We start from the raw sequence: 12,740 nt of genomic DNA, 5'->3' as shown, positions 1-12,740 counted from the left end.
TTACCGAGCCTCGAGTCTTGGAACCGGTGACGGAGCTTCCTCCTCCTGTACTTTTGAGGTCAGCTCCGTCTTCGATTCCTTCGACGCGTTCTTCCAGGCCCCTCTCCGACACAGATGTAGACCGCGTGGTGCAGAAATTGATGGAGAATACGGCCTTGTCCAAGCTCATCTCTGTCTCCTCCCAGTTGGTGTCGAGACTCGAAGGCCTTCCCTTATCTCCACCTGTTCCTCCTCCGAGGCCTATCCAGTCTTCGGAGCTGGGAGAGGCTGATCTGTTGATTGTGGAGCCCTCGGTGCCGGAACCGTCCTTTTCTCGGTCGGCACCATTCACCTCGACTCCGTCGGACCCAGTACCGGAGTCTTGGAGCCGAAGATCCATCCTTGGATCCGGGACTGAGAGTCAGACCGATGTTTCGATTCCGACTCTCCCTCTCGGAGCCTCGGCTCGGATCGACTCGGCTCCGTCCTCGGGGTCGATGCCATCGGTGCCTGTCTCGGGGATTCTTCCGATTTCTTCGGAACCTGGGGATACCTCGACTCGGGACCCGGGGGCCTTCGATCTCATGAGGAAGGTGTTGTCTACTCAGACAACCACTTCAGCAGAAACAGCTTCTCCTTCCCATAAAGGTCCGTTATCCTCCTCTGCACCCACGGCTACATCTAAGCGTCGAGCACCAGTGTCTCAGCCACCCCTAGAGGGTGCCCCCCTCTTCCTCGGAGGCTTCATCGGATGCCCCCCTGAAGAAGTTCCGAGGAAAAGATTGTGTAAGAGGAGACACTTGGATTCTCCACAGGAATCCTTGACATCGGACACTGACTTCGATGAGTCAGAAGGGTCCCCAAAATCACCCTCAGAGGATGTCTCCTTTTCTGACATCCTGGAGATCCTAAAACAGAGAGGTGATTGGCAATCCCTACCCTTCTGAGGATGAGTCAGTCTTGCTGAAGGCATTCGGTGCTCGCCCTTCCTCCTCCTGGGTCACTCCGCCCTTCGATGAATTGATGGAATTGATTGCTCGGAGGGCGTGGGAGACACCTGACACGGTGGAGCCAATCCCTAGAAAGCCTAATAAATATATTACAGCCCCCCCAAGACAAGGCTTATCTAACAAAGGGAGTTCCAGTTGACGCTATGGTGGTGGCAGCGGCCATGAAAAAGGAGATGTCTGAATCTTCCTCATCTGTCCATCCGCCTAACAGAGATTCTAGAACTATGGACAGGTATGGGAAGCGCATTTTTAGTTCAGCGGCTTTTTCCATGTGATCCCTGAACTATTTGACCCATTTCACACGGCTACAGAGGGATCTAATCAAAGAGTTGGGAGATACCCTCCAGGGTACTACAGATGCTGCTGTCTCGGAGAAAGTTACAGCACATCTCAATACCCTTACATCTATTGCAAACTCGTCCATGAGGCTGATCTCATACGCAGCCGAAGGGTCGAGTAGGGCAGCTGCTTCAGCGATTGCTCTTCGTAGACAATCCTGGATGCGCTTATGTTCCTTTGCGGAAGCCTTCAAGTCTTCCTTTACTAACGCCCCATTTGATGGTGCCACTCTCTTTGGCCTCAAAGTAAAGGAGACCCTTACCCGGTGTGAGCAAGAGGGAAAGACTCTGTCTGCTGTCGGAGTCCGTTTTTCCACCCCATCCAGACCGTACCCCAAAGGGCAACGTGGTGGAAAAATGTGGTTTCGAAAACCCCAAAGCTCTTTCCCAGGCACACAGGGTGATGCCCCTTCTAGAGGCAGAGGAGGGGGCAGAGGTGGAAGATGTCGCCCTGGCGGCAGAGGGGGTCCGCAAAACCAAGGTGACAGGGATACACTCCCCGGGAAACCTTTCCAGCACTCCTGAAAGGAGGCCCGACTGTCCTGCTCTGGAGGCAGTCGGGGGTCGCTTAGCTTTATACCCTCAGGCCTGGCAAAGTCTTACATCAGACAATTGGGTAAAAAGCATTGTTACCAGAGGATACAGAATTCCCTTCCTATTGCCCCCAATTCCGCAGAAAAGACTCCCAGATGTTCCGCCCCATCTGTGAGGCCCTGCAGCTATAGAAATTTCAAAGCTGCTAGAAAAAAGAGTCATCCAACCAGTCCCAGCGGACCAAAGAGGATTCGGAACTTACTCAAGGTTCTTTTTAGTTCCAAAAAAGACAGGGGACTGGAGGCCAATTCTGGACCTAAGCAAACTCAATACCTTCATCAAGAAAGAAAAGTTCCGGATGGTCACGCTTCAATCGATCCTTCCATTCTTGCAGAAGGACGACTGGATGTGCTCAATAGATCTAAAGGACGCATACTACCACATCAGAATGGCCAGGGCGTCCAGGGATCATTTGCGCTTCCGGCTGGGAGCCAGTCACTTTCAGTTTCGAGCCCTGCCCTTTGGTCTGACCTCAGCCCCCAGGGTTTTCACCAAATGTATGGCAGTGGTAGCGTCTCACTTGAGACGCCTGGGATTCCGGGTGTTTCCATATCTGGACGACTGGCTCCTTTCTGCCACCACCGAGCGTCGACTGATTCAGGCCAGGGATTACACACTACAACTCTGTGTTCATCTCGGAATTTCCATAAATTTCGAAAAATCTTTACTACAGCCATCACAGCATATCTCATTCATAGGAGCAGAATTGGATACGCGTTGCTTAATCCTAAGGATTCCTCCAGAAAGGATAGCCTCCCTACAAAACCATATATCTCTTCTCCTATTATCCAAAAAATCCCCAGCAAAACTGGTTCTGAAGGTTTTGGGTCTCATGGCAGCTTCTCTCATTGCGATACCCTTGGGAAGACTGCACATGAGAGTTCTTCAATGGCTACTGTTTGCACAATGGTCGTTCCAGCAGTTACCTCTGACGCACGAAATTCACATCACGAACATATGCAAATCGCACCTGGCTTGGTGGCTTCAGACTTGCAATCTTTCCAGTGGAAGACCATTTGTGCTACCTACGCCGACAGCTACGGTGACCACGGACGCTTCCCTGATAGGGTGGGGGGACATCTTTCAGGGACAGACAGTCCAAGGCGAATGGTCCAATTTGGAGTACAATCTGCACATCAATGTTCTAGAGTTGAGGGCAGTGTTTCTAGCATTGCAACACTTTTCTCCCCTTCTTCCTCTAGGGACCATTGCAGTTCAGTCGGACAACATGTCTGTAGTCTGGTACATGAACAAACAAGGGGGAACCAAGTCTTATCAACTATGCAGAGAGGCCATGAGAATCTGGCAATGGGCGGAGTCCACGGGTTGCTTTCTGATAGCAACGCACATCCCAGGGTTATCCAACGTCATAGCGGACAGGTTGAGCAGAGCCATCCTGTTACCTCACAAGTGGTCCCTCAAACAATCAATTGCGAAGGAAATTTTTCGCAAGTGGGGCCAGCCTTCCTGCGATCTGTTTGCGTCTCCAATGAATGCCAAATGCAGAAGCTATTTTGCCCTATTACCCCCTCCAGGGGAAGTCCCCAGGGACGCTCTGGTTCACGATTGGCCCCCGGGTCTCCTGTACGCTTTTCCTCCTGTTCCCCTGATTGCAAAATTTCTACAGAAAGCCAACAACCTGCAAAGGACAATTATCCTCATTGCCCCATTCTGGCCTCGTCAAATCTGGTTTCCCTTTCTTATGGCGCACTGAATTCGGGAACCCTGGATCCTGGACCCGGAGACGGATTTGCTGACCCACTCGTCAGGGGCTCCCCACCCATCGCTACTCTCCCTCAGACTAGCAGCTTGGCTGCTCCGCTTCCCTTCATAGCCAGGTCTGATCTTCTTTCCCCTGCAGTTCAAAATATCCTGGTAGCTTCTCACAAAGCTTCCACTACAAAGATTTACACTAGTAAATGGAAGCGTTTTGTGCACTGGGCAACTACACAACAATTGGACCCCGTAATATCTCCTCTAAATAGGGTCTTGGAGTTTTTAACCGAACTGTTCCACCAAGGAGCTTCTCCTGCCACTTTGAGAGTGCAATTGGCTGCCATTTCAAATTTTCATGTGGGAGAAAGTGGGGCTCCTATTATGGCTCACAGACTTTGCAAGGCCTTTCTAAAAGGATCTTTCCATATTAGACCACCAGTTAGAAGTCCTACATCACCTTGGAACTTGAACCTTCTTTTATCACAGTTGATGCTACCACCTTTTGAACCAGCCTCTTCCTGTCCTTTGAAATTTTTGTCATGGAAGACCCTCTTTTGGTGGCTATCACATCGCCAGACGGGTATCGGAGCTTCAAGCTCTTTCTGTTAAACACCCTTATTTGATCTTTCACCCTGATAGAGTATCTCTTCGCACTAATCCATCCTTTCTTCCCAAAGTTTGCTCCGTTAATAATATTAATCAGTCCATTGAGCTTCCCACCTTTTTCAAAAACCATTCCAATAAGTTGGAATATATGTTACACAAGTTAGATGTTCATAGACAACTCAGATTTTACTTGGATAGAACAAAGGATCACAGAAAAACAGACCAGCTCTTTATAGCCTTTGCAGACAGCAAGAAGGGTATGGCAGTTACGAAACGAACCCTTTCCAAATGGCTTTCCGATTGTATTATTTTTGTTTATACTGCTTCGGAGCAAACTTTACCTGGCAAGCCCAAAGGGCACTCTACAAGATCAGTATCTACATCCCTGGCTCATGCAGCCCGCCTACCGTTAGACACTATTTGTGCGGCTGCCACTTGGTCTAAACCACATACATTCATTACTCATTACAAAGTAGACAGGATTTCTAGGGACAGGGCAACTTTTGGTTCCACTGTGCTCGGGAACGTTCTCCCGTGAGTTCCTCAGGAACATGGAGCTAGGGATGCTACCCAGGTGTAAGAACAAACGGCGAGATTGAACACTCTCACATATAGAAGTTATGTCCTTACCATAACGTTCCATGTGGAGTGTTCATCTCGCCTTTGTTCTTACATTCCCACCCTCCCACCCTCAGGAAGAACGTCCAGTTTAGGTGTCTGGTTTGGTTCTCCTACTTCTGCCTTTAGCAGTTCAGCGATATGAACTATTCAAGCCGAAAGATACTGAAGTTATTAAACGTGCACTTGCATTCAAGTCCTTTGTTGATGGCATCGACTTTTCTTTCTATCCCCTCTCCTCTGTAGAGAGGCATATTCTGAATAAAGGTTTAACATATATTCCAGTTTTTTTTGTATCTGAAGAATCTTTTGCAAAAGATGTTGATTTTTGTCGAACTCTTAATTTGAGATTGTTTTTTCAGTCGGATGCAGAATCATGTGATGATGACCAGTTTAGATACCATAAGTCCTCTTTTGTTCCACCCATGAATCACAATATGTTATAATTTCAAAATTCTACTTTAAAGGATCTGCATTTTCCATCTAGTTCTTTTCAGGCTAAGTCTAGTAATGTTACCAAACAGGAGATGTCAGTAATTTCCAAGATGGCTGAAAATCATAACATTGTGATTCTAAAGGTGGACAGAGGAGGAGCTGTGGTTGTACAAAATTGGGATCAATATAATTTGGAAGCAAATTAGCAACTGAATGATCACAGGTACTATTTACAACTAGATTATAATCCCACTAAGCTTTTTCAAAAACAAATTGATGACTTCCTCACATTAGCTGTGGAAGAAGGAATCATTACTGACAGGGTAAAAAAACAACTTACAATTGTTGACCCCAGGGACCAATATATCTATTTCCTGCCTAAAATTCACAAACATTTATATTGTCCCCCTGGCAGGCCATTATATTACCTTTCTCTCTCTAGTTATTTGCTCCCAATACCTTAGTTTCTTTGCCAGTTTTTGCCAGTAAATTCCAGCCCTCTCTTGCCTGTTGTCTGTATCGCTAATTGCAGTCATCTCTATCGTCAGAATCTCCTTTCTCCATTCCCGTGTTGGCCAAGCTCTTAAAATACTTTCTGCTGCTTTATGACTATAATATTCTGTATGATTATTGTTATTCTTCTTAAAGGTCTGCATCTAAAATCCCATTCTTTCCTTGTTTCTTGAGCTTCCCCCATTTCATCATCATCTTTTTCCACTATGAATGCTTGTGCTATGTATAGGAGATTTAACTGTGTTGCTATGAAATATTTCTTCAAATAGAGTAATCCCAGTCCACCTCGTTCTGTAGCTCTGATGCTGAGGAAGTTCTCACAACCTCCTTTTGAGAAATTTTCCTTTTCTCAGATTATTGTCAGTATGAATGAGGAATGTTTATGGGAATAAACTGAACTCCCTCCAGAACTGAGGAGATATTATGATACATAATAAGCGGATTTGACTCATTTTACTAGTGCCAGCCCTAGAGGATGTATATAATGCTGCCTGTAACAACCCTGATTAAACAACTTTCAGTCCCCCAAAATTAAAGTTTCTGAAATAACAAATAGTTGTTTTCTTATCTTAAGTCTGATTCCACAGTAATGTCAACATCTATGCCAGCAGGGATCAGGTTCCTAGTGTCATCAATCCCTTTTACATTGGACAAGGAGGGAAAGGTTTTTGACAGATTTGGTATGATAATTTTTTCTTCCACTTTCTTGACTATCAGACCCATACATGGAAGAGTGTGCTTTTTGTATAGACCATTTGAGAGACCTAGCTACCGTTATACATGTCTTGAGTACCTGTCTTAATTTTATTGTTTCTAACATTTCCCAAGTATCTAAACATGCATGATTATGCAGATATTGTTATAGGGCCTCCTCTTCTGTTATTATTTTTCAGAAGTATGCCTGGAATGAAATCACACGTTTTTTGATAAAGTAGAGTCTGAAATTTTGAATTCTTCTCTAGGTAAGGAGTTTTTGTTTTGACCCATCTGCTGGTCAGGTCCTCATATAATTAAATTAATTCAGGGAGTTTCTAAGATTGTTGAGGCCCTTTCTTACAAAGCTCCCAGATCCTCTTTTTGTCTAAGAAACAAAACAAGCAACCTCTGCCTGCTCAGACCAAACAGGGAATGAGCAAGAGAAGGCAGGAGGGGGACAATAAGAAACAAGGATCATTTCCAAAAAGGGTCAGTCTACAACTTCAGAATAATCATGCCATCATTCTTCCCCCACCCCCTCCTACCCCAGTCTCTCAAAACCTGTCCCAACAACTGGTTCTGTACATTCCCTTTAACAATCGATTGTGACATACTTATGGGTTTCAAAGGCAGATTAGGAGGGACACACTTGGCACTAGATCCAAAAACCACCTTTCAGGGAAATTTCTCCCCACCCTCTGAACCAGGAACATTTTTTTCCTCAGGCTCTTCAGCACTTACTCATCCTAGAAGTCATAGAACCAGTGCCATTAAATCAAAGGGATACAGGCTTCTATTCCAGCATGTTTCTGGTACAAATGAAAGAGTCTTCCTGGAGAACAGTTCTAGATCTTTCCTTCCAAAGTCTGTGTGTAGAAGTTCCAAAATTCAAGATGTTGACTCTTCAGGGTCTGTTACCTCTCATTCCCCAGGGAGGTTTTATAGTAACATTGGATCTAAAAGATGCATACCATTACATTTTCTTAGTCAGTGGCTTCAGGAAATTTCTCAGACTTTCTGTGACTGTGTTGCACTTATCAATTCTCTGCATTACCCATTGGCTTGTATACTGCTTCAGGGGTGTTTACAAAGTGTCTAGCTCCGCTCTTAGCTCTGTACAGACTGATTGGCACTGACCACTCTCATTTTTCCTTATTTACATGACTTATCTTCACAGAGTCTTGTATCAGATATCAAGAGTCCTTAACATGAGTTTCATTTTTTTCTAACCAGTCTGCTGAGATTCCTGATAAACATGCAGGAATCCTCCTTCAGTCCATCACACAAAATTGTTTTTCTAGGATGTCTTACAGACATTCTGCAACAAAGACCTTTTTGATGCAGGAGGAGGTGGATTTTTATCAAGAAACTTTCCTGGCTTCTCACCTTAGTCGTAGACTTTATTGAGTTCAAGGCATTTATGATTCTCATAATTCCTCTGGCCAATTTACATATGAGAAGGATTCAGTTATATCTAAAAAAAAAAACAAATAGACCCAACATTTGCATCCTGTGGAATTTCAGATACCAATCTTGGTTTTAATAAAAAAAAGAACTGCATTGCTGGTGACAACAAATACAAACAAAAGCAGGTCTCCTTTTTCCCCTCCTCTTCTGTGTCAATCTATAACTAAAGTTGCCTTAAATATTGCTTGAGAGACAGTCTCTATGGAGGTAAGGATGCAAGGTCTGTTGAATTTTTCAGACAGACCAAAGAATTTAATTATAAAAAGAGATGCTGATCGTGAGCCATGCCTTAAAATCTCTTCATTGTCTATGGTCACCTGGACCTCTCCAGATGATTATTGACATCACATTGATGTAGCACATCAGCAAGCAAGGGGGTCACATGGCCATAATCTCTGTACAGGCTGGCTATGATTGCTTGGAAGGTAGCTTTTCAGCACTCTTTAACCCTCCAGATATCCTACATTTTGTCAGAGCAAAATATAGTGGCAGACAAGCTGAGCAAGATCAGAACAGACCCTCATAAATGGAAATTGAATGAGGAGGTCTTTTAGGAATTGATTCAGTTGTGGGGAACACCTCAAGTAGATCCATTGATCCATTTGCCTCCTTCGAAAACAGATAACTCAATAGATTTTGCTGCAGGACTCTGTGCAGTCTGGCTTAGAAAACAGATGCTTTTTTTATTCCCATGAACGGGAATATTCCTTTATGCATTTCCATCCTTTCCACTGATACCCAGGGTAATTCTGAAGATTTAGAAGGACTCTCCAAAATAATTGTGATGACCCCATTTTGACCCAGGCATCATTGGCTCACTCTTCTTATGGAATTGGACAAGGGAAATTACTACAAGCTTCCTTACAAACTGGACCTAATCACACAAGACCCATTCCATAATAATCCCAGTTGTTCTTATTAGGGGGTAGTATATAACTGTCGACCATGGGATGGGTATGGCCAATCTATAACCAAATGGGATAGGTTATTTCAAGCACAAAAAGGGAAACTGGCTATTTTTTAAAATAGCCCACATGGGCAGTTAGCCTAGTACTTACCCATAAACATATAAGAGTGGGGGAGGGGAGTTTGGTACACCTCAATCTCAAGCACCTCCAACTAACTGCCAGAATGATTCAGTTCTAATACCTTTTAGGCGCCTCTTTTCAGAGGACGTGTACATCAGGGTATTAAAGGATGCAAAAAAACCTGCCACTAGAAAGTCTTATATTGGTAAGTGGAAGAGATTTTCTATTTGGTGCCTCATTTGTAAGCAAGGCCCCTATTATGGATTATGTACCACTGATGCTCAACTATGAGTGACTTACTAGACTCTGGACATTTCTACTCCTCTGTCAAGGTATATCATGTGATAATTTCAGCATGTTTGCCCAAAGATCCTCCATTTATATCTATACTTTTAGTAAAACAGTTTCTGAAAGTAGTGGTACACCTGAGACCATCCCACAAACGTGTTGCTCCTTCCTGGGAACTTAACTTTCTGCTGGAAAAGTTAACTACATCTTTATTTGAACTTGCACATCAAGCAGATTTAGGTTAATTACACAGAAAACTGTTACTTTTCTTGCAGATATCAGAGTAATGAGAAGATCTGAGTTGCAAGCTCTTATGATGGGTAAACCCTATCTGGTCTTTCATAGGGATAGGATATCATTAAGAACAAATCCATCATTCATCCCCAAGATTGTTTCAGTTTACTTTGAATTAGGCCATCAGTCTTCCGGTGTTCTATCCTGACTCACAGAATCAGGGAGAAAGGATTCTTCACACTCTGGATGTGCATAGGCAGCTCAGGTACTATCTTGACAGAGGCAAGTCCTTTAGAAAACTGATTAGCTATTTATTTCTCATACTGGGACTAACAAATTGACAGCCCATGCCAAAACAGATGATTTCTAGATGGTTGTCCTCAGCTATTGGCTTTTGTTATGCCCACCATGGTTAACAGTTCCAGGCAGTATCAAGGCTAACTCTATGAGGGCATTGTCTTCTTTGATGGCATATTGGAAAGTGGTGAACTCTAGAGACATTGTAGAGGCACTCACTTGGTCCTCTGTACGTACCTTAATAAAGCATTACAAACTGGATTATTTCTGTAGATCCAAGACTGGCTTTGTTCGGACCATTCTCCAGGGGTTCCTGGATCTATATCCTTCCTCCTCCATGTTAGATAGGCTTTGGTAGTTAACCCATATAGCCTAAAAGCTACTGCAACTGCAGTGGGAATTAATGTATTACAGTTGTGTCATTTCCACTTACCCATAAGAGTAGATGTTTGAATTCCTCACTGATACAGTGGCTGCACCCACCCTCCATCCCCCTAGTGTTGCATTAAGTTATTGTTGGAGAAATACTTTGATTATTTCTTTTTTGTTTAGTTTAGGATGAGTATGCTGCTTTTAAGTAAGGAAAGTCCTGGACATTTTCCAGTCTGACTACTGATTTTCCCTCCTCTGTGCTGACCAGTCAGCAGTCAGAGTAGGAGAGTGGGAGGGAGCCTTAGCTTTTGGAAGATGGATGGTTGTGTCTTGGGCATGATACAACCCATATACCTTAAAGGCTACTGAGTAGTGAGGAATTCAAACGTCTGCTATGAGAAAGTGCAATGTACACAACTGTACTTTATGTACCGTACGCATGAACATTTTATATTGTCTCTGTAGTTGTTGTACTATACCTTCTTTTTATGCAAGACATGTTAAACTTTATAGAAAGATGAAATGAAACTTTTGTGTTGCAAGAAAACCCTTTCTGATGCTAATCTGATCACTAAAATGTTTTGTACTGAGTGGTATTTTCCATGGTGTTTAAACAGCAGCTTTTTGTCTGTCTTGCAGGATGCTGACACTGATGACCTGTAATCCATCCTTGTAATGTTCTGGCGATCCTTCTAAGAGAAGTGAGTTAACAGACAGTTTTTCACATGCTTTCTCGTGGAGTTTATTAACTGTTTTTATAAATGAAGGTGCATATCACTTTACACTGGTCCTGATCAACATATCTGCACTCCTGTCACAAGTTATTGTATGCAAAAATCCATAGTCGGCAAGGAAAACAGCTTTCATGACCTCAGACAAAACGACACCAAGAGCAGTAACACATCACTCAGTCAAAAGCAATATGATTTACAAACAGAATAAATTATATTTCAGTCATAACAAATGAGACAAAGTCTGGTTCAATCATATACAAAAATGAATACCTATCCTACACCTGTATATATATTTGTGAGATGAGAGCAAGGGGAGAAAATGCTTTTGAGTATCACAGTCAGTCACTATGTCTCTGAAGGTAAAAGGAAACAGGAGACATTCAGATGAGAGGGAATTTACAAATAGAACATAGAGACAAAATAGTCATGAGAGGTAAACCCAAGAACCTGGAGCTGCAAGACAGAATATACTGATTGCCAGTTTTAATCTTAATTAAAAGCTAGGTTAGGTTATGAATGCGCCCATAGACTTACATCCACAAACAAAAACACCTATGTCATCTAATGCAATTAAATTTTTATGGGAACCTAAAGGTATAAAATGGGAGGTTAGCATAATGGTTAAAGTGTTTGCCTTATAAACATAAGATGTAGGGTTTGACTCTCACATGGGGTAATAGGCTAGGCTTAAAATGGCCCACAAGGGCAGTTAGCCTAGTGTGAACCAGTGAATAAGTCACTTTTGTTAGAGTTGAGCATGAAAGAAGTAAATTGAGATGAATGCAGATTCTGCAAGAGTTACCCAAATAAGTCTGTGAACAAAATATAACATTAAGAAATTTTAAATATCAAAGTTCTGGTAATGCCTGTTTCAGTACGTTTTTATATATTTACGAATATTTCTACATATATACAAAGGCACACACACACACACACACACACACACACACACACAAGCACACAAGCACATGTATATAGTTAATTTAGAGCCAGGGAATATGATTGAAATTAATATTGATACAGGCCTATCAAGATATTATGTTATGTGGATATAAAATAATGCAGTGCATTAGTGAAAGTAAGTACATTTAACATCTGGGTGCTTTTTTAAAGCTATGTTATCGTTTAGCATTACATTATGGAATAGGAATCTCAGAGGAAATTAAACATTTCTGCAATTATCTCCCTACTTTCAGATTCATATTTGAGGAGCAAAATTCCATTTTATGCAGTTCTTGATGTTACTACTCCATTCTGTGGAGATGAAATTCGGAAATTCAGAGGACAAGAATTAAAAATGTCTGCTCTATATTTTTTTGCATTCTTGTTCAAGTGTAACATTATTATAAATTCATGAATAATAATACAGAATTATTTTAATCATCACTAAACTATTTTTTTTTTAGTTTGTAGTTAATGAGTTTTAGATGTTTTTTTAAATTTTGACTGCATGCTAGTTTCCACCCACCCACAGACTCATACGCGCACACACGCACGCACATGTGCACACAGGCGCACACTGGCATGATTCTAGGTATTGAGTTTATAATCAGTTAAGAAAATTCGGACTTTGGATTTTTTATTAAAGGAGGCTTATATGCCATACAAGAACAGCTATTTAGGTCAGGATAACACATGATTCTTTAATTTGTAAGACAAGCATTAATGACTGAGATAAATCAGTCAATTTAAGTTGAATGTTTTTACACGAAAACTATAGAAGGTGTTTCAACAGAACATTATGCACAAAGCAAGTTTTTTTTTTTTCTGCAATGACTATAAAGTGTCTGGAGACTTTATTTATCAAAACAAATG

The 12,740-nt window shown here is 42.4% G+C and overlaps 1 protein-coding gene across 1 annotated transcript in view; it reads left to right on the top strand.

The window, feature by feature from the left end:
• FOXP1 (forkhead box P1) overlaps positions 1–12,740 on the top strand; it is a 5,351,121-nt gene that overhangs the window by 2,414,936 nt on the left and 2,923,445 nt on the right. The window contains exon 4 of the mRNA XM_044077980.1: positions 10,831–10,892. The gene's annotated coding sequence lies outside the window, so the exon portion shown is untranslated. The remainder of the gene's footprint in view (positions 1–10,830; positions 10,893–12,740) is intronic.

This window comes from Protopterus annectens, chromosome 7.part0 (genome assembly GCF_019279795.1).
Source record: "Protopterus annectens isolate FY-2018-M chromosome 7.part0, PAN1.0, whole genome shotgun sequence".
NCBI classification, from domain to species: domain Eukaryota; kingdom Metazoa; phylum Chordata; order Ceratodontiformes; family Protopteridae; genus Protopterus; species Protopterus annectens.
This window is presented reverse-complemented; position numbering and strand designations above follow the sequence as displayed.